We start from the raw sequence: 19993 nt of genomic DNA on the forward strand, positions 1-19993 counted from the left end.
ACCAAGAGAGAACAAAATCTGTGAAGCCACGGTTGGATAGCATGTTGAGGAGAAGTGGGTGGTCCACAGTGTCAAAGGCAGCTGAGAGGTTGAAGAGGATTAGCATAGAGTAGGAGCCATTGGAGTTGGCAAGAAGAAGTCATTGTTGACTTTTGAGAGGGCAGTTTTGGGGGAATGTCAGGGAAGGAAGTGAGATTGGAGGGGGTCAAGGAGAGAGTTGGCATTGAGAAATTTGAGGCAGCGAGTGTAGATGACTCATTCTAGGAGTTTGGAAAGGAAGAGTAGGTGGGAGATAGGGCAGTAGCTAGAAGGGGAGGTGGGGTCAAGAGGGGTTTTTTTAGGATGGAGGAGACATGGGCATGTTTGAAGGCAGAGGGGAAGGAACCAGTGAAGAGTGAATGGTGGAAGATAGAAATTAAGGAGGGGAGGAGGGAAGGGGTGAGAGTTTTCATATGATGAGAGGGAATGGGGTCCAAAGCACAGGACCCCAAAGCACATTCAAGTGGTACCCATTGAGTAGCACTTGAGAGGAGGGAGGAGATCCCATCTGAAGATACTGCTTGGAAGGATGGGAGAGTAGCAGAGAAGGCTGAGAATGGGGGGATGGAGAAGGGTGAAGTGTGAATTTGGGGAGCTCAGACCTGATGGAGTCAATTTTACTAATGAAGTAGGAGGCCAGATCGTTGGGGGTGAGGGATGGAGGAGGGGAAGGAATAGGGGGTCTGAGAAGGGAGTTAAATGTACAGACCAGCTGACAGGGTTGATGGGCATGGGTGTCAATAAGGGAGGAAAAATAGTTTTGCCTGGCCGAGGAGAGGGCAGAATTAAGGCAGGAAAGGATAAACTTAAAGTTAACAAGTGAACTGTATTAACAGAGTGAACTGTGTTAGTTACACTGTATTAATATAGTGAACAAGTATTAATGTCAGACAAATCAAGACTAATGTATGAAAATAGTCAAATTCATTGATTAAAGATGTTTTGTCAGCGTGGGGCATAATCTGCAGCATTCTCATTTTGCTGTGTTCTCCCAAGCATCCAGGACAGTGCCCTGAACCCAGGAGGTGATTAATAAATGTTGCCACTGCTGCTGATGATTAAATGTAATTACTGAAAGACTAGAATTCAGGCATGCTATTATGGAATTTCATTGGCTCCTAGAAGGCCACTCATTTTCCTCTAATTGGGAAAGAAAACCTTCAACAATTTAAATGTCAAACCTTGATTAAATAACCACAGAATTTTGTAATTTAGCAGGACCAGCACCAGGAGTTCGGCAAGCTAGCAGGGCAAGAGGAGTGAGACTGTAAGCTTGTTTTGGGAAGAGAATATGCTTACCAACTGTCACACTGCACTCTCCCAAGCACTTAGTTCAGTGTTCAACACACAGTAAGTGCTCAATAAATTCCACTGATTGATGGATTGATTGAGTTGAGAAGTAGAATGACACAGTTCTGCATGCAACAGTTCTGCTTCTTGTCCCACCTCCTGCCTCCAGAACGATATAATCAATAATAATAATAAAAATAATAATAAAAATGGCATCTGTTAAGCACTTACTATGTGCCAAGCACCGTTCTAAGTTCTGGGCTAGAAATAAGGTCATCAGGTTGTCCCACGTGGGTCTCACAGTCTTAATCCCTATTTTACAGATGAGGTAACTGAGGCACAGAGAAGTTAGGTGACTTGCCCAAAGTCACACAGCTGACAAGTGGCAGAGCCAGGATTAGAACCCAGGACCTCTGACTCCCAAGTCTGGTCTCTTATCATCATCATCATCATCATCATCAATCGTATTTATTGAGCGCTTACTGTGTGCAGAGCACTGTACTAAGCGGTTGGGAAGTACAAGAGCCACACTGCTTCAAATAATATTGATTGATGTCTGCTCTTGCAGAGCAAAATGCTAAGCATTAGGGAGAGTACAAAGATGTAGGAAATATGATCCCTGCCCTCAAGGAGCTTATGGTCTACTGCGTGTACAGCACTGTACTAAGCACTTTTGCAGAGTCCAATAGAGGTGGAAGATATGATCCCTTCTCTCAAGGAACTTTCAACACTGCGGGAAGTGAAAAGGTTGGAATACTATAGCCCCAGGGCTGACTTCCCTGTTCTGCTCTTCAAAGAGAACCAAATAAGATAAAGTGCAAAACAACTGCATCTTTTGGATAGACATAAAAAAAATCCATACTCAAATGGAAGTGTTATTAAACTGATTGGAGAATCATCCCAAAAGATCTTTTAAAATGAGTTGGAAAACCTTTCCAGGCTTCATTAATAATTATAATAACAATAACAATAATAATAATTGTGAAGCTTTTACTACGTGCTAACCACCGTGCTAACTATTCAGGTCAGACACAGTCCCTGTCTCACATTCATTCATTCATTCAGTCATTCATTCATTCATTCATTCATTCAATCATATTTATGGAGCGCTTACTGTGTGCAGAGCACTGTACTGGGCCAGTAATCTAAGTAGGAGGGAGTAGGGTTTAATTCCCATTTTTCGGATGAGGAAATTGAGGCCCAGAGAAGTTGAGTGACTTCCCCAAGATCAGGCAGCAGACAAGTGGTGGAATCAGGATTAGAACACAGGGCCTCCAACTTCCAGGCCCAGACTCTTTCCATTAGGCTATGTTGCTTTGATTATTTATTTACTCAAAAGAGGCAGTAGGCTGGGGAAAGTCCCCCAGCGGGACTTTGCAGTCTAGAATTCTTCACTCATTGTCTATCATCTTTACATTACATTGGTCATTGGTCCCCCCACCTTTGGGCTGGTACTCCCTTCTCCTTCATACCCAACAGACCATCACTCTCCCCTTCTTCAAAGCCCTGAAGGAAGGAGGGTTTAGTGGACAAAGCATGGGCTTGGGAGTCAGAGGTCATGGTTTCTGATCCCGGCTCCGCTGACATGGCTTGTCAGCTGTGGGACTTTGGGCAAGTTACTTAACTTCACTTTGCCTCAGTTACTTCATCTGTAAAATGGGGATTAAGACTGTGAGCTCCACCTGGGAAAACATGATAGCCTTGTATCTCCCCTAGCACTTAGAACAGTGCTTGGCACATAATAAGTGCTTAACAAATATCATTATTATTATTATTACACAGTGCTAAATAAATACTACTGATGGACTGATCGACTGACTTATGGATTCATTGGTTTTGAGTGGATTAAGAAATTCATTTTGGAAGGAAGGAGTCTTGAAATCTCCTTCAAGTATTTATTTCCTTTCCTATTATAAAATTGCAGCAGTATAAATAAGACTTTGGAGGAACTGTCTCAGTCCTCCTGGTCTTCTCAAATCTGAGTTCCTAAGATGGGTAGGTGGATTGCAAATTATTGCCACTGCCCCAAGTGAATTATAGGATCCATAAGAAAGGAATATTTGGAATAAGAGGCTAGGGGGTATCATCAATGGTATTTATTAGTAATGATAATAATGATTATGGTATTTGTTTAGTGCTTACAATGTGCCAAGCACTGTTCTAAGCACTGGGGTAGATACAGGGTAATCAGGTTATCTCACGTGGGACACACACTTTTAATCCCCATTTTACCGATGAGGTAACTGAGGCACAGAGCAGTTAAGTGATTTGCCTACGGTCACACAGCAGACAAGTGGCAGAGCCGGGATTAGAACCCACATCCTCTGACTCCCAAGCCCGTGCTCTTTCCATTAAGGCAGGCTGCTTGAGACCCTATTATGTGCAGAGCAATCAATCAATTAATCAATCGTATATACTGAGCCCTTACTATGTGCAGAACACTGTATGAAGTGCTTCGGAGAGTACAGTTCAACAATATAAAAGAGAGGTTTCCTGCCCACAATAAACTTACAGTAAAGGGAGGAGACAGACATTTATATAAATGAGGAGAGGGGATCAATAAAGGAAGCAAGTCAGGATGCTACAGAAGGGAGTGGGAGAAAGGGAGATGAGGGCTTAGTCAGGGAAGGCCTCTTGGAGGAGATGTGCCTTCCCTAAAGCTTGAAAGGTGGGAAGAGTAGTTGTCTGTCAGATTGAAAGGGAATTCCGGGACAGAGGCAGGACACGGGTGGGAAGGTCGGCACTGAAATAGACAAGATTGAGGTAAAGTGAGAAAGTCGGCACTATACTAAGCACTTGGTAGAGTACAATACAACAGGGTTGGGAGGAAAAAAACGATTTAATAGCTTGCCATCATTATTATTGATAGTATTCATTCATTCAGTCATATTTATTGAGAGTTTACTGTGTGCAGAGCTCTTTACTGGCACTTGGAAAATACAACACAGCAATGAAGAGAGACACTCCCTGCCCACAGTGGGCTTACTGTCTAGAGGGAATTATGGTACTTATTATGAGCTTACTATGTGCTAAGCACTGGGGTGGATACAAGGCAGTCCGGTTGGACACAGTCCCTGTCCCCCAGAGGGCTCACATTCTTAATCCCCATTTTATGAATGAGATAACCGAGGCCTAGAGAACTGAAGTGACCTACCCAAGGTCACACAACAGACGTGGTTTTTCAGTCTCATTTCACAGTTGAGGAAACTGAGGGCCAGGGAGTTTATATCACTGGCCCGGGGTCACCCAGCAGGCCAATGGCAGCACAAACACAAGAACTGCATAATAATAATAATAATGTTGGTATTTGTTAAGCGCTTACTATGTGCCAAGCACCATTCTAAGCACTAGATCTTCAGACTCTTTTCACCAGGGCATACTTCCTCATTAGTCTCTCCTTTCTAGCTATCACTTACTGATAGCAAGATCTAAGGGGAGTTTATTGGGTCCTCTGTCTGCACTGCCTTATTTCCATGGAATTTTAAATGCAGCTTCTAAATGAAAAAAAAAATGTATGTATATACATATACACACAGAAACACATATATAGAAACATTTTTAGAAAATGTTCTTTTCTAGAGAACAGAACATGACTAACACCTTGACTCTCCTCTTTTTCTATGTACAGGGATTATGAATTTTAGTGAAGAAATTGGTATTCCGCAGGAAGTTCTCAAAAAAGTGAAGTGTCATAATTACCTGCAAAGGCATAGCTCCCAGACCCCTAGGGTAGGACAAGTTTGGGAGAATCAGTGCAGATCCTAGGGGAATCAGAATGATGCTCCAAGGAAGTTTCAGAGGTAGTTATTTTCCCATAGGAAAGGAGTCCAGAAACTCAATAGTCTCATCCACCAGCAGCCCCAGATTGGAAATCCGCCCTTTCAATGCCAGGAATGTGGGAAAACTTTCAGGTAGAACTCACATCTCATGGAACACAAGATGATCCACACTGAGATGAGAGAAGCAGCGTGGCTTACTGGAAAGATCCCAGGCTTGGGAGTCCAGAGGTCGTGGGATCTAATCCCGGCTCTGCCACTTATCAGCTGTGTGACTTTGGGCAAGTCACTTCACTTCTCTGTGCCTCAGTTCCCTCATCTGTAAAATGGAGATTAAGTGTGTGAGCCCTAGGTGGGGCAACCTGATTACCTTGCATCTACCCCAGTAATTAGAACAGTGCTTGGCACATAGTAAACACTTAAGAAATGCCATTATTATTATTTTTATTAAATGCATGGAATGTGGAAAATGTGTTAGTCCATGGTCCGAGCTCATTGTACATCAGGGCCTGCACACAGGAGAGAAACACTGCAGATGTGCTAAATGTAACCAGGGTTTTGCCAGCAAACTCTAATTTGATTAGATACCAGAAAGCCCACATGGGAATTAAGCCCTACCAGTGTACTGAGTGTGGGAGATGCTTTAGCCAGAGTTCAGCATTAAATATCCATCTGAGAACTCACACTGGTGAGAGACTTTATGAATGCTGAAACTTTGGGAAAACCTTCAGTGTGAAATCCCACCTGATGCAGCATTGGAAAATCCACACTGTAGAGAGAAGCTACAGTCTTGCAGAGCATGGGAAGAATTCTCAGCTTCTGGAACCTGAAGGGATCTCCACAGAGGAGAGACACTATGAATGTAAGTAGTGTGGGAAAATCCTCAGTGTGGGCTCTGCTCTTATTCAGCATCAGAGAACGCACACAGGAAAGAAACCTTTCCTCTGGGCTGAGTGCAGAAAGCCTATCGCTCAAAATGCCAGTTTAACGATCCACAAGAGGAGCCACCTGAATGAGAAATCTTATGAGTGGGAAAAATATGGGAAGAGGTTTAGCCAGAATTCTAAGCTTACCTTCCATCAAAGCACTCACACGGGAGAGAGATCAAACAAATGTGCAGTGGGTAGGGACCGTCTCGATATGTTGCCGACTTGTACTTCCCATGCACTTAGTACAGTGTTCTGCACAAAATAAATGCTCAATAAATATGATTGATTGATTGATTCTAAGCTTACCCTCCATCAAAGCACTCACACGGGAGAGAGATCAAATAAAAGTTCAGAATGTGGGAAAAGCTACAGTTACAGAACACATCTCATTCGACACCAGCACGTCAACACGGGAGAGAGACCCTATGTTTGTAGTGAGTGTGGAAAAAGCTTCAACCTGAAGTCAGTCCTCATTCAACATCACAGAACCCACATGGGAGAAAAGCTTTATAGGTGTGATATCTGTGGGAAAGTCTTCTGCCAGAGTTCAAAACTTCACATCCATCAAGGAATTCACATGGGCAAAAGGCCAAATAAGTGCCCAGAGTGTTGCAAATGTTTTAGTGAAAACTCAAATCTCATTTGACACAAGAAGATTAACACAGGAGAGAAGCCCTATACCTGCCATGAGTGTGGGGAAAGAAAGCTTCAGTGTCACACAGCCCTCATTCAGCACCTGAGAGTCCAGAGAGGAGAGAAACCTACAAATGCTCTGACTGTGGGAAAAATTTCAGTCAGAGATCACACTTAGCAACACATCAGAAAACTCTCCCAAATTAGAAACCCAGGAGAGAACTGAGACTTGACAGAGAGAAATAATAATAATATTCATTCATTTGCATTTATTGAGCACTTACTGTGTGCAGAGCACTGTACTAAGCGCTTGGGAAGTACAAGTTGGCAACATATAGAGATGGTCCCTACCCAACAGCAGGCTTACAGTCTAGAAAGGGGAGACTGTGATCATCATCATCATGGTATTTGTCAAGCTCTTTCTATGCGCCAAGCAGTGTTCTAAGCACTGGGGTAGACCCAGGGTAATGAGGTTGTCCCACGTGGGGATCACACTTTTAATCCCCACTTTACAGATGAGGTTACAGTCACAGAGAGGTTAACTGACTTGCTCAAGGTCCCACAGCAGACATGTGGCAGAGGCGGGATTAGAACCCACATTCTCTGACTCCCAAGCCTGTGCTCTTTCCACTAAGCCATCCTGCTTCATCCATGAAAATCCTCTTGGAGGATGGCTATTTAAAGCCACTTAGCCCAGTCTTCTCTGAGGTGACTGGTCTCTTCTCTGCCATACAGATACATCAGCCAAGTGACTCATAAAGAATTAGAGATGTCTCCTTTAAAAGAGTTAAACAATGAATACATCCATGTATTTCTCTCTCAACTTACTCCTGAATTATTCTGGTTATATTGAAGAGTGTATACTTCTCTCTTGACCATCTTCTAGTAAATTGTAAACTCTTTAATCGAGAGACCGTGTTTTTGTAAGTACAAAAAAAATTGAGTACCTTGTACAATCTATGCATCTTCTGGAGACTCAGAAACATTTGAGGACTCACTGAAAATAGAAAAGCATTGCCACTGTATCCCTGAATGTGGTGATAGCATGGGCAAGCTTTTTTTTTTAAATCTTCAGCCAGTCTTTAAGTCCAGTCCTGACCTGACCCTAACTTCATGGAACGTGGGGTGGTGGGAACGTCATCCTGACTGAGTGTTGCATGTATTGTATGTCATGCATGAATTTCTTCTGACGCCTCACTCCTTGGTCCTTGCATGGAGGTTTGCAATCAGTTTTTAGAATCAGTAACCCTCAGAGTTTCTCTAACTCTAAGAGAAGCAACCTGGCTTAGTGGAAAGAGCAGGGGCTTGGGAGTCAGAGGACATGGGTTCTAATCCCGGCTACACGACTTGGCTTCTGTGTGACCTTGGGTAAGCCACTTAACTTCTTTGTGCCTCAGTTGCCTCACCTGTAAAATGTGGATGAAGTCTGTGAGCCCCACATTGGACAACCTGATTACCTTGTATCTATCCCAGTGCTTAGAACAGTGCTTGGCACATAGTAAGCGCTTAACAAATACCATCATCATCATCATTATTATTTCTTGTTTAAATCATTCCAATTATGAGCCAATTATGAGCCAGAGCCAAGAGAAGATGATGGTCACAGCCAGGGCAGCTGAGAAGAGAAATTATTAGCTTCCAAGAGTTCGCAATTCCCCTTCTTGTCTTGAGGACTGAAGAATTCCAAGTTCTGGGTAGAGTCACTGACAAGAACAGAATGGACTCCTATGTGGTATATACTATAAGGCAACCCACCAACGGAATAACTGCTTCCCAAGGCTCCAGGGACCTCCTGAGTTCCTTTGTTTCCTCACTAATCCAGTTCTGATCCAGGTTCAGCAGTGCACCATAAACAGCATTCTTGGAGATTGTGTTCCATTCTGTACCACCACACAGGTCTAAAAGATCAATGGTTAACAGGGCACGTCAAGTTAAAAATGAGTCAACAGTGGAGTGCCGTGGTTCGGACAGAAAGCACAAAAGAACTGTGGGATGGGGGAACCCTGCTGTTCAGACCTACCTGGCTTACCAGAAAGAGCATGGGCTTTGGAATCAGAGGACATGGGTTCTAATCCTAGCTCCACCACATGTCTACTGTGTGGCCTTAGGCAAGTCACTTAACTTCTCTGTGTCTCAGCTATCTCCTCTGCAAATTGGGGAAAAAGAGCGTGAACCCCAAGTCCGACAGGTAATATATTACTCCATTTATTATTACTGTATTTATTATTACTGTATTTATTATTACTCTATTTATTTATTACTCTATTTATGTATTTATTACTCTATTTATTTATTTATTGCTCTATTTATTTATTTATTTTATTTGGACATATTTATTCTATTTATTTTATTTTGTTAATATGTTTTGTTTTGTTCTCTGTCTCACCCTTCTAGACTGTGAGCCCACTGTTGGGTAGGGACCGTCTCTACATGTTGCCAACTTGTACTTCCCAAGCGTACAAGTGTACAGTGCTCTGCACACAGTAAGTGCTCAATAAATACGATTAAATGAATGAATGTCCAACCTGATTACCTTGTATTCGATTCAGTTCAATTGTAGTTATTGAGCACTTACTGTGTGCAGAGCACTGTTCTAAGCACTTGGGAGAGTACAATGCAATGATAAACAGATATTCCCAGCCCACACCAAGTTTACAGTCTATAGCAGGGAGAGATAGACATCAATACAAATAAATAATTTACAGGAACGTACATAACTGACGGAGGGCTGGAAGTGGGGAAGAGTCAAAAAGAAGGTGGTGGGGGAGAATTGAAAGCAAAAGCAATAACAAGAGGCCAGTCTCAAGTAATAAATAATAAATAATAACATTTATTGAATGTTTTTACTGTTTGAAGAGCACTTTGCTGAGCATTTGGGACAGTATGATATAACAGAGTTGCTAGACATGTTTCCTGCCTACAGCAAGCTTACAGCCTAGAGGGGGAGACAGACATTAATATAAATAAATAGGTGAAAGATGCTGAGATTCTCAAAAAGAAGAAATGGAACTATAAATTATAAATGAGGGAAGGTCTACGGAGAATTGAATACCACTATTCTCTAGCTGCAGTGAGGATCAAGTGAGAATTGAATGTTCCCCAAACAGAAGCATCATGAAGGATTAATTTGAATCCATTGGAACATCAACTCATCCAGGAGACCTCAGTAAGCAATAGAGCAATACTCCCAATCTCGGTTAGATGTTTATGACTTGGTAATCTTTTTGAAATGCCACTGAGCTATTAGTGTAATCATCCACTGTCAATTCCTTAACAATTTTTTAATAATAATAATAATAGTAATAGTATTCATTAAGCGCTTACTACGTGCCATTCATTCATTCAATCGTATTTATTGAGCGCTTACTTTATTCATTCAATTCATTCAATCGTATTTATTGAGCACTTACTGTGTGCATAGCACTGTACTAAGCGCTTGAGAAGTACAAGTTGGCAACATATAGAGACAGTCCCTACCCAACAGTGGGCTCACAGTCTAGAAGGGGGAGACAGAGAACAAAACAAAATATATTAACAAAAAATAAATAGAATAAATACGTACAAATAAAATAAATAGAGTAATAAATATGTACACACATATATACATACTATGTGCTAGGGTGGATACAAACAAATTAGGTTGGACACAATCCCTGTCCCCCATGGGGCTCACAGTCTTGATCCCCATTTTACAGACAAGGTAACTGAGGCACAGAGAAGTGAAGTGACTCACCCAAAGTCACACAGCAGATAAAAGTGCTTAGAACAGTGCTTGGCACATAGTAAACGCTTAACAAATACTATAATTATTATTATTATTAAGTGGCAGATAGGGGATTAGAACCCATGACCTCCTGACTCCCAAACCCATGCAATATTCTCTACGCCATGCTGTTTCCTTGTGATCCCGTCCCTATCTCTAGAGTGGCAGAGCTTGTTATCTCTATCAAAGTGTATTTCCAGAAACATTCCTCTAAGACTCTGGAGGCTCCCCTCCCATTAATTGGTCTCCCGTAGGACAGGTGAGGCAACATTTATTCATGAGTTCCACCACCACCGCTGTGAAAAGTTCCAGGCCTGAGACTAAAGGCCTACCCACGGGGGATTCCCTCAAAGGTCTAGTCTCTGTGGACTCTGGACCAGACTCCCTTTGGCCTGACACTCCAGCATTGCTTGCCAAAAAATTTCTCTACAGAGAGAAGCTTCGTCTTTACTTGATAATTAGGCCCTTGAGGAAAATCAACAACCTCTCTTCCTGCCTCCCTACAAAAAAGTTTTAATGGAAAACTATCATCCAGGGAAAAGACTGGAGGAAAGCAGATTATTGTGCAACAGAAATGTTTTCTGAGTCTTCCAGCATTTTTTTTTGAATGGTATTTGTTAAGCGCTTACTATGTGTCAAGCACTGTACTTGGGTAGATATAAGCTAATCAGGTTGGACACAGTCCATGTCCCTTATGGGGCTCAGTTTTCATCTCCATTTTACAGATGAGGTAACTGAGTCAGAGAAGAGTTAAGGGACTTCCCCAAGGATACGTGGCAGAGCTGGGATTAGAACCCACATCCTTCTGACGCCCAGGCCCATGCTATATCTAGCAGCCCACACTGCTTTTCACATTTTGAGGCTGCTTTCCAATGTGACTATTAAAATGAATCGACAATGACTTGGGAGAGTACCCGCCCTTCTGACACACTCTTTATGGTTTAGCTTTGTAGTCCTTTAAAGTGCCATGTTTACATTTATTCTACTAGATTCAGTGCTAGTCCATCCACTTTTGCTTCAGACCCCATTCCTTCTCATCTTATGAAATCTCACGCCGCTTCCCTCCTCCCCTCCTTAACTTCCATCTTCAACCATTCACTCTCCACTGGTTCCTTCCCCTCTGCCTTCAAATATGCCCATGTCTCCCTCATCCTATAATAACCCTCTCTTGACCCCACCTCCCCTTCTAGTTATCGCCCTATTTCCCTCCAACCTTCCTTTCCAAACTCCTAGAACAAGTTGCCTACACCCGCTGCCTCGAATTCCTCAAAGCCAACTCTCTCCTTGACCCCCTCCAATCTGGCTTCTGTCCCCTACACTCCACTGAAACTGCCCTCTCAAAGGTCACCAGTGACTTCCTTCTTGCCAAATCCAATGGCTCCTCGACCTCTCAGCTGCCTTCGACACTGTGGACAACCCCCTTCTCTTCAACAAGGTATCCAACCTTGGCTTCACAGACTCCATCCTCTCATGGTTCTTCTCATCTCTCCGGTCGTTCATTCTCAGTCTCTTTTGCGGGCTCCTCCTCCCCCTACCATCCCCTTACTGTAGGGATTCCCTTCTGTTCTCTCTACACTCACTCTCTTGGGAACTCATTCACTCCCACAGCTTCAACTATCATCTCTAAGCTGATGACACTCAAATCTACATTACCGCCCCTGCCCTTTCTCCCTCCTTTCAAGCTCGTGTCTCCTCCTGCCTTCAGGACATCTCCATCTGGATGTCTACCCATCATCTAAAACTCAGTATGTCCAAGACTGAACTCCTTATCTTCCCTCACAAACCCTGTCCTCTCCCTGACTTTACCATCACTGTAGACAGCACTACCATTCTTCCTGTCTCACAAGCCCGCAACCTTGGTGTCATCTTCGACTCCACTGTCTCGTTCACCCCTAACATCCAATCCATCACCAAAACCTGCCGGTCTCACCTCCACAACGTCGCCAAGATCCACCCTTTCTTCTCCATCCAAACCACTACCTTGCTGGTTCAATCTCTCATCCTATTCCGACTGGATTATTGCATCAGCCTCCTCTCTGATCTCCCATGCTCCTGTCTCTCCCCACTTCAGTCTATACTTCATGCTGCTGCCCAGATCATCTTTGTGCAGAAACGCTCTGGGCATGTTACTCCCCTCCTCAAAAATCTCCAGTGGCTGTCTGTCAACCTACAAATCAAGCAAAAACGCCTCACTTTTGGCTTCAAGGCTGTCCATCCCCTTGCCCCCTCATACCTCACCTCCCTTCTCTCCTTCTATAGCCCAGCCCACACCCTCCACTCCTCTGCCGCTAACCTCCTCACTGCACCTGATTCTCACCTGTCCCACCATCGACCCCCAGCCCACATTCTTCCCCTGGCCTGGAATGCCCTCCCTCCGCACATCCACCAAGCTGACTCTCTTCCTCCCTTCAAAGCCCTACTGAGAGTTCACCTCCTCCAGGAGGCTTTCCCAGACTGAGCCCCCTTTTTCCTCTCTTCCTCCCTATCCCCCCGCCCTACCTCTTTCCACTGCCCACAGCACTTGTATATGCATTTATACAGATTTATTACTCTATTTATTTTACTTGTGCATATTTATTATTCTATTTATTTTGTTAATGATGTGCATATAGCTTTAATTCTATTTGTTATGACGATTTTAACACCTGTCTACATGTTTTGTTTTGTTGTCTGTCTCCCCCTTCTCGACCGTGAGCCTGTTGTTGGGTAGGGACCATCTTTATATGTTACCGACTCGTACTTCCCAAGCACTTAGTACAGTGCTCTGCACACAGTAAACACTCAATAAATATGATTGAATGAGTGAATGAATGAATGACAGCAGCATGGCATAGGGAGAGCAGCATGGTATAGTTGGTAGAACATTGGTCTGGAAATCAGAAGGTCAGGGGTTCTAATACCAGCTCTGCCACTTGTCTGCTGTGTGACCTTGGGCAAGTCACTTAATTTTTCTATGCATCAGTTACTTCATCTATAAAATAGGGATTGAGACTGTGAGCCCTACGTAAGACAGGGACTATGTCCAGCCCGATTTACTTGTATCAGTGCTTATTACAATGCCTGGCACATATAGGAAGCATTTAGTAAATACCATTATTATTATTAGTATTATTATTACAACATTGCAGAGGTGATAGACATGTTCCCTGCCCACAACGAGCCTACAGTCTATATGGGGAGGTAGATATTAATATCAATAAATGAATTATGGATCTGTACATAAATGCTGTAGGGCTGAGGGAAGGTGGAGTAAAGTTTGCAAATCAAAGAACAGGGTTGTAGAAGGGAATGGGAGAAGAGGAAATAAGGGCTTAGTTGGGGAAGGCCTCCTGGAGGAGATTCATTCATTCATTCATTCAATCGTATTTATTGAGCACTTACTGTGTGCAGAGAAATGTACTAAGCCCCTGGGAAGCACAAGTCAGCAACATATAGAAACAGTCCCTACCCAACAATGGCGAGATGTGCCTTCAATAAGGCTTTGAAGGTGGGGAGAGTGAACTTCTCTCAATCAATCAATCAATCAATCATATTTATTGAGCACTTACTGTGTGCAGAGCACTGTACTAAGCACTTGGGAAGTGCAAGTTGGGAACATCTAGAGATGGTCCGTACCCAACAGTGAGCTCACAGTTTAGAAGGGGGAGACAGAGAACAAAACCAAACATATTAACAAAATAAAATAAATAGAATAGATATGTACAAGTAAAAGAAATAGAGCAATAAATATGTACAAACATATATACATATATATTTATTAACAATAAATAGAATAGTAAATATGTAGAAGTCAAATAAATAGAGTAATAAATGTGTACAAACATATACACAGGTGCTTTGGGGAGGGGAGGAGAGGAAATAGAAGTAAAGGTAGATGCACATCATTAACCCAATAAATAGAATATTAAATATGTAGAAGTCAAATAAATAGAGTAATAAATGTGTAGAAATCTATAAAGAGGTGCTTTGGGGAGGGGAGGGAGGGAGGGTGGTGGGGATGGGGAGGAGAGGAAATAGAAGTAAAGGGAGATGCACATCATTGACACAATAAATAGAATAGTAAATATGTAGAAGTCAAATAAATAGAGTAATAAATGTGTACAAACATATATACAGGTGCTTTGGGGAGGGGAGCAAAGGAAATAGAAGTAAAGGTAGATGCACATCATTAACACAATAAATAGAATAGTAAATATGTAGGAGTCAAATAGAGTAATAAGTGTGTACAAATCTATATACAGGTGCTGTGGGGAGGGATGGGGAAGAGAGGAAATGGAAGTAAAGGTAGATGCACATCCTTAACACAATAAATAGAATAGTAAATATGTAGAAGTCAAATAAATAGAGTAATAAATGTGTAGAAGTCTATATACAGGTGCTATGGGGAGGGGAGGGAGGGTGGGGGGGGATGGGGAAGAGAAGAAATAGAATTAAAGGTAGATGCACATCATTAACACAATAAATAGAATAGTAGATATGTAGAAGTCAAATAAATAGAGTAATAAATGTGTACAAACCTATATACAGGTGCTTTGGGGAGGGGAGAAGAGGAAATAGAAGTAAAAGTAGATGCACATCACAGACTTGAAGGGGGAGAAAGTTCCAGGCCAGAGGGAGGACGTGGGTGAGAGGTCTCTGGTGAGATAGATGAGATCAAGGTATAGTGAGAAGGTGAGTATTAGAGGAGTAAAGTGTGTGGGATGGGTTGCAGAAGAGAGTAGCAAAGTGAGGTAGGAGGAGACACAGTGATTGGGTGCTTTAAAGTTAGTGATAAGGAGTTTCTGTTTGATGCCGAGGTGGATGGGCAATAACTGGAGGATTTGGAGGAGTGGGGAAACGTGGCCTTAATGTTTTTCTAAAAAAATTATCTGGCCCGCAGAGCGAAGTTTGCACTAGAGTGGGGAGAGACAGAGGCAGGGAGGTCAGTGAGGAAGCTGATGCAGTAATTCAGTCAGGATAGGATAAGTGATTGAAATAACATGGTAGCAGTTTAGATGTAGAGGAAAGGACAGATTTTATTCATGTGTTCATTTATTATTAGTGTTCAGAGCACTGTCATAAGCACTTGGGAATCAAGCAATCAATCAGTCATATTTATTGAGCGCTTACTGTGTGCAGAGCACTGTACTAAGCGCTTGGGAAATACAAGTTGGCAACATATACAGACAGTCCCTACCCAACAGTGGGCTCACAGTCTAGAAGGGGGAGACAGGGAACAAAACCAAACATATTAACAAAGTAAAATAAATACAATAGATAAGTACAAGTAAAATAAATGAATAGAGTAATAAATATGTACAAACATATATACATATATACAGGTGCTGTGGGGAAGGGAAGGAGGTAAGACGGGGGATGGAGAGGGGGACAAGGGAGAGAGGAAGGAGGGGGCTCAGTCTGGGAAGGCCTCCTGGAGGGGGTGAGCTCTCAGTAGGGCCTTGAAGGGAGGAAGAGAGCTAGCTTGGCGGATGGGCAGAGGGAGGGCATTCCAGGCCAGGGGGATGACGTGGGCCGGGGGTCGATGGCGGGACAGGCGAGAACGAGGGACGGTGAGGAGATTAGCGGCAGAGGAATGGAGGGTGTGGGCTGGGCTGTAGAAGGAGAGAAGGGAGGTGAGGTAGGAGGGGGTAAGGTGATGGAAAGCTTTGAAGCCCAGGGTGAGGAGTTTCTGCCTGATATGCAGATTGATTGGTAGCCACTGGAGATTTTTGAGGAGGGGAGTAACATGCCCAGAGCGTTTCTGGACAAAGACAATCTGGGCAGCGGCATGAAGTATGGATTGAAGTGGGGAGAGACACGAGGATGGGAGATCAGAGAGAAGGCTGATGCAGTAGTCCAGACGGGATAGGATGAGAGCTTGAACGAGCAGGGTAGCAGTTTGGATGGAGAGGAAAGGGCAGATCTTGGCAATGTTGCGGAGCTGAGACCGGCAGGTTTGGGTGATGGCTTGGATGTGAGGCGTGAACGAGAGAGTGGAGTCGAGGATGACACCAAGGTCGCGGGCTTGTGAGATGGGAAGGATGGTAGTGCTGTCAACAGAGATGGGAAAGTCAGGGAGAGGGCAGGGTTTGGGAGGGAAGACAAGGAGTTCAGTCTTGGACATGTTGAGTTTTAGGTGGCAGGCAGACATCCAGATGGAGATGTCCTGAAGGCAGGAAGAGATGTGAGCCTGGAGGGAGGGAGAGAGAGCAGGGGCAGAGATGTAGATTTGGGAAGTACAAATTGGCAACATGTAGAGATGGTCCCTACCCAACAGTGGGCTCACAGTCTAGAAGGGGGAGACAGACAACAAAGCAAAACTAGTAGACAGGTGTCAATACCGTCAGAATAAATGGAATTGTAGCTATATACACATCATTAATAAAATAAATAGAGCAATAAATATGTACAAATATACACAAGTGCTGTGAGGAGGGGAAGAGGATAGGGCAGAGGGAGGGAGGGGAGCACTGGGGAGGGAAGGAGGAGCAGAGGAAAAGGGGGGCTCTGCCTGGGAAGGCCTCCTGGAAGAGGTGAGCTCTCAATAGGGCATTGAATGGAGGAAGAGAGCTAGCTTGGCCGATGTGTGGACGGAGGGCATTCCAGGCCAGAGGAAGGATGTGGGCAGGAGGTTGATGGTGGGACAGGCAAGAACGAGGCCCAGTGAGGAGCTTAGCAGTGGCAGAGCAGAGTGGAGTGTGGTGGCTGGGCTGGAGAAGGAGAGAGGGCAGATGAGGTAGGAGGGGGCAAAGGGATGGAAAGCTTTGAAGCCAATAGTGAGGAGTTTTTGCTTCATGCAAAGGTTGACAGACAACCAATGGAGATTTTTGAGAAGGGGACTGACATGCCCAGAGTGTTTCTGTAGAAAGATAATCCACTAAGCAGACATGAAGAATAGACCGAAGTAGGGAGAGACAGGAGGATGGAGATCAGAAAGGATTTTAGTGATGCCGTGTAGCTTGAACCAACAGGATTTAATTATGGATTTGATACGTAGGTTGAATGAGAGAGAAGAGTCAAGGATAATGCCAAGGTTATGGGCTTGTGAGACAGGAAGGTTGATGGTGTCATCTATATTGATGGGAAAGTCAGGGGAAGGGCTAGGTTTGAGCAGGAAGATGAGAAGTTCTGTTTCAGAGATGCTATGTTTGAGGTGATGGGAGGGCATCCAAGTAGAGATGTTATGAAGGCAGGAAGAAATGTGAGACTACAGAGAGAGAGATCGGGGTTGGAGATGGAGATTTGGGTATCATCAGCATAGAGGTGGTCGTTGAAGTCATGTGAGTGAATCAGTTCTCCATTTATCTCCATCTCCTTCTATTCCCCTTTGGAGAACTTGAACCTCGAGGGACCCCCACAGTTATGGGGTGGGAGGCAGAAGAGGAGCCCACAAAAGAGACTGAGAATGAACACCCAGAGGGACAGGAAGAGAACCAGCACAGGCCAGAGTCAGTGAAGCCAAGGTTGGATAATGTTTCCAGGAGAAGGGTGTGGTCGACCATTTTGAAGGCAACTGAGAGGTTGAGGAGGGTTAGGATGGAGCGGAGACCATTGGATTTGGCAAGAAGGACATCATTGGTGACATTTATGGGGCAGTTTATAAGGAGTGAAGGGGAGGGAAGCCAGATTTGAGGGTGTTAAGGAGAGATTTGGAGGAGAGGAATGCCAACCCTCAGCTCTTCAGCATCTATGCACATATCAGTAATTCATTTGAATGCGTGTCTCCCTCCTGTGTTATCATCATGGTATTTTTTAAGTACTTACTCCGTATCAAGACTGAAGTGCTGATGATAATAATAATGATGATAGTATTTGTTAGCACTTACTATGTGCCAAGCACTGTTCTTAGGGCTGAGGAAGATCTAAAGTAATCAGGTTGTCCCGCATGGGGCTCACAATCTTAATCCCCATTTTACAGATGAGGTAATGGAAGTACAAAGAGACGTGACTTGCCAAGGCCACACAGTGGACTAGTGCTGGAACCAGGATTAGAACCCACATCCTCTGATTCCCAAGCCTGTGCTCTTTCCACTAAGTCACGCAGCTTCACACTTTCCCTGTACAAGTGGAGCTCACAATCTAAGTAGAGGGGAGAATAGGTCTGGAATCCCCATTTTTCAGGTGAAGAAACTGAGGCACAGAGAAGTTAAGTGACTTGCCCAAGATCACCCAGCAGATACCTGGTAGAGCTAGGGTTAGAATCCAGGTGCTCTAACTCCCAGGCTCATGGTCTTTACACTAGACAACTCACTCAAGGAGTTTGGTGGGCAATGGTACAGTGCCAGGCACTGTATTAAGCACTGGAGTAGATACAAGCTATTCAGGTGGAGGTCTTAATCCCCATTTTACAGGTGAGGTAAATGTGGCACAGAGAAGAGAAGTAACTTGCCCGAGGTCACTCAGCAGACGAGTGGCGGAGTCAGGATTAGAACTCAAGTCCTCTGGCTCCCTGGCTCCATAATAATGATAATCAATCAATCAATCAATCAATCGTATTTATTGAGCGCTTACTATGTGCAGAGCACTGTACTAGGCGCTTGGGAAGTACAAATTGGCAACACATAGAGACAGTCCCTACCCAACAGTGGGCTCACAGTCTAAAAGGGGGAGACAGAGAACAGAACCAAACATACCAACAAAATAAAATAAATAGGATAGAAATGTACAAGTAAAATAAATGAATAAATAAATAGAGTAATAAATATGTACAACCATATATACATATATACAGGTGCTGTGGGGAAGGGAAGGAGGTAAGATGGGGGGATGGAGAGGGGGACGAGGGGGAGAGGAAGGAAGGGGCTCAGTCTGGGAAGGCCTCCTGGAGGAGGTGAGCTCTCAGCAGGGCCTTGAAGGGAGGAAGAGAGCTAGCTTGGCGGAGGGGCAGAGGGAGGGCATTCCAGGCCCGGGGGATGACGTGGGCCGGGGGTCGACGGCGGGAGAGGCGAGAACGAGGTACAGTGAGGAGATTAGCAGTGGAGGAGTGGAGGTTGCGGGCTGGTCAGTAGAAGGAGAGAATGGAGGTGAAGTAGGAGGGGGCGAGGTGATGGAGAGCCTTGAAGCCCAGGGTGAGGAGTTTCTGCCTGATGCGCAGATTGATTGGTAGCCACTGGAGATTTTTGAGGAGGGGAGTGATATGCCCAGAGCGTTTCTGGACAAAGATAATCCGGGCAGCAGCAGGAAGTATGGATTGAAGTGGAGAGAGACACGAGGATGGGAGATCAGAGAGAAGGCTGGTGCAGTAGTCCAGACGGGATAGGATGAGAGCTTGAATGAGCAGGGTAGCAGTTTGGATGGAGAGGAAAGGGCGGATCTTGGCAATGTTGCGGAGCTGAGACTGGCAGGTTTTGGTGACGGCTTGGATGTGAGGGGTGAATGAGAGAGCGGAGTCGAGGATGACACCAAGGTTGCGGGCTTGTGAGACGGGAAGGATGGTAGTGCCGTCAACAGAGATGGGAAAGTCAGGGAGAGGACAAGGTTTGGGAGGGAAGACAAGGAGCTCAGTCTTCGACATGTTGAGCTTTAGGTGGCGGGCGGACATCCAGATGGAGATGTCCTGAAGGCAGGAGGAGATGCGAGCCTGG

Source organism: Tachyglossus aculeatus, chromosome 3 (assembly GCF_015852505.1).
Source record: "Tachyglossus aculeatus isolate mTacAcu1 chromosome 3, mTacAcu1.pri, whole genome shotgun sequence".
Taxonomy (NCBI): Eukaryota; Metazoa; Chordata; class Mammalia; order Monotremata; family Tachyglossidae; genus Tachyglossus; species Tachyglossus aculeatus.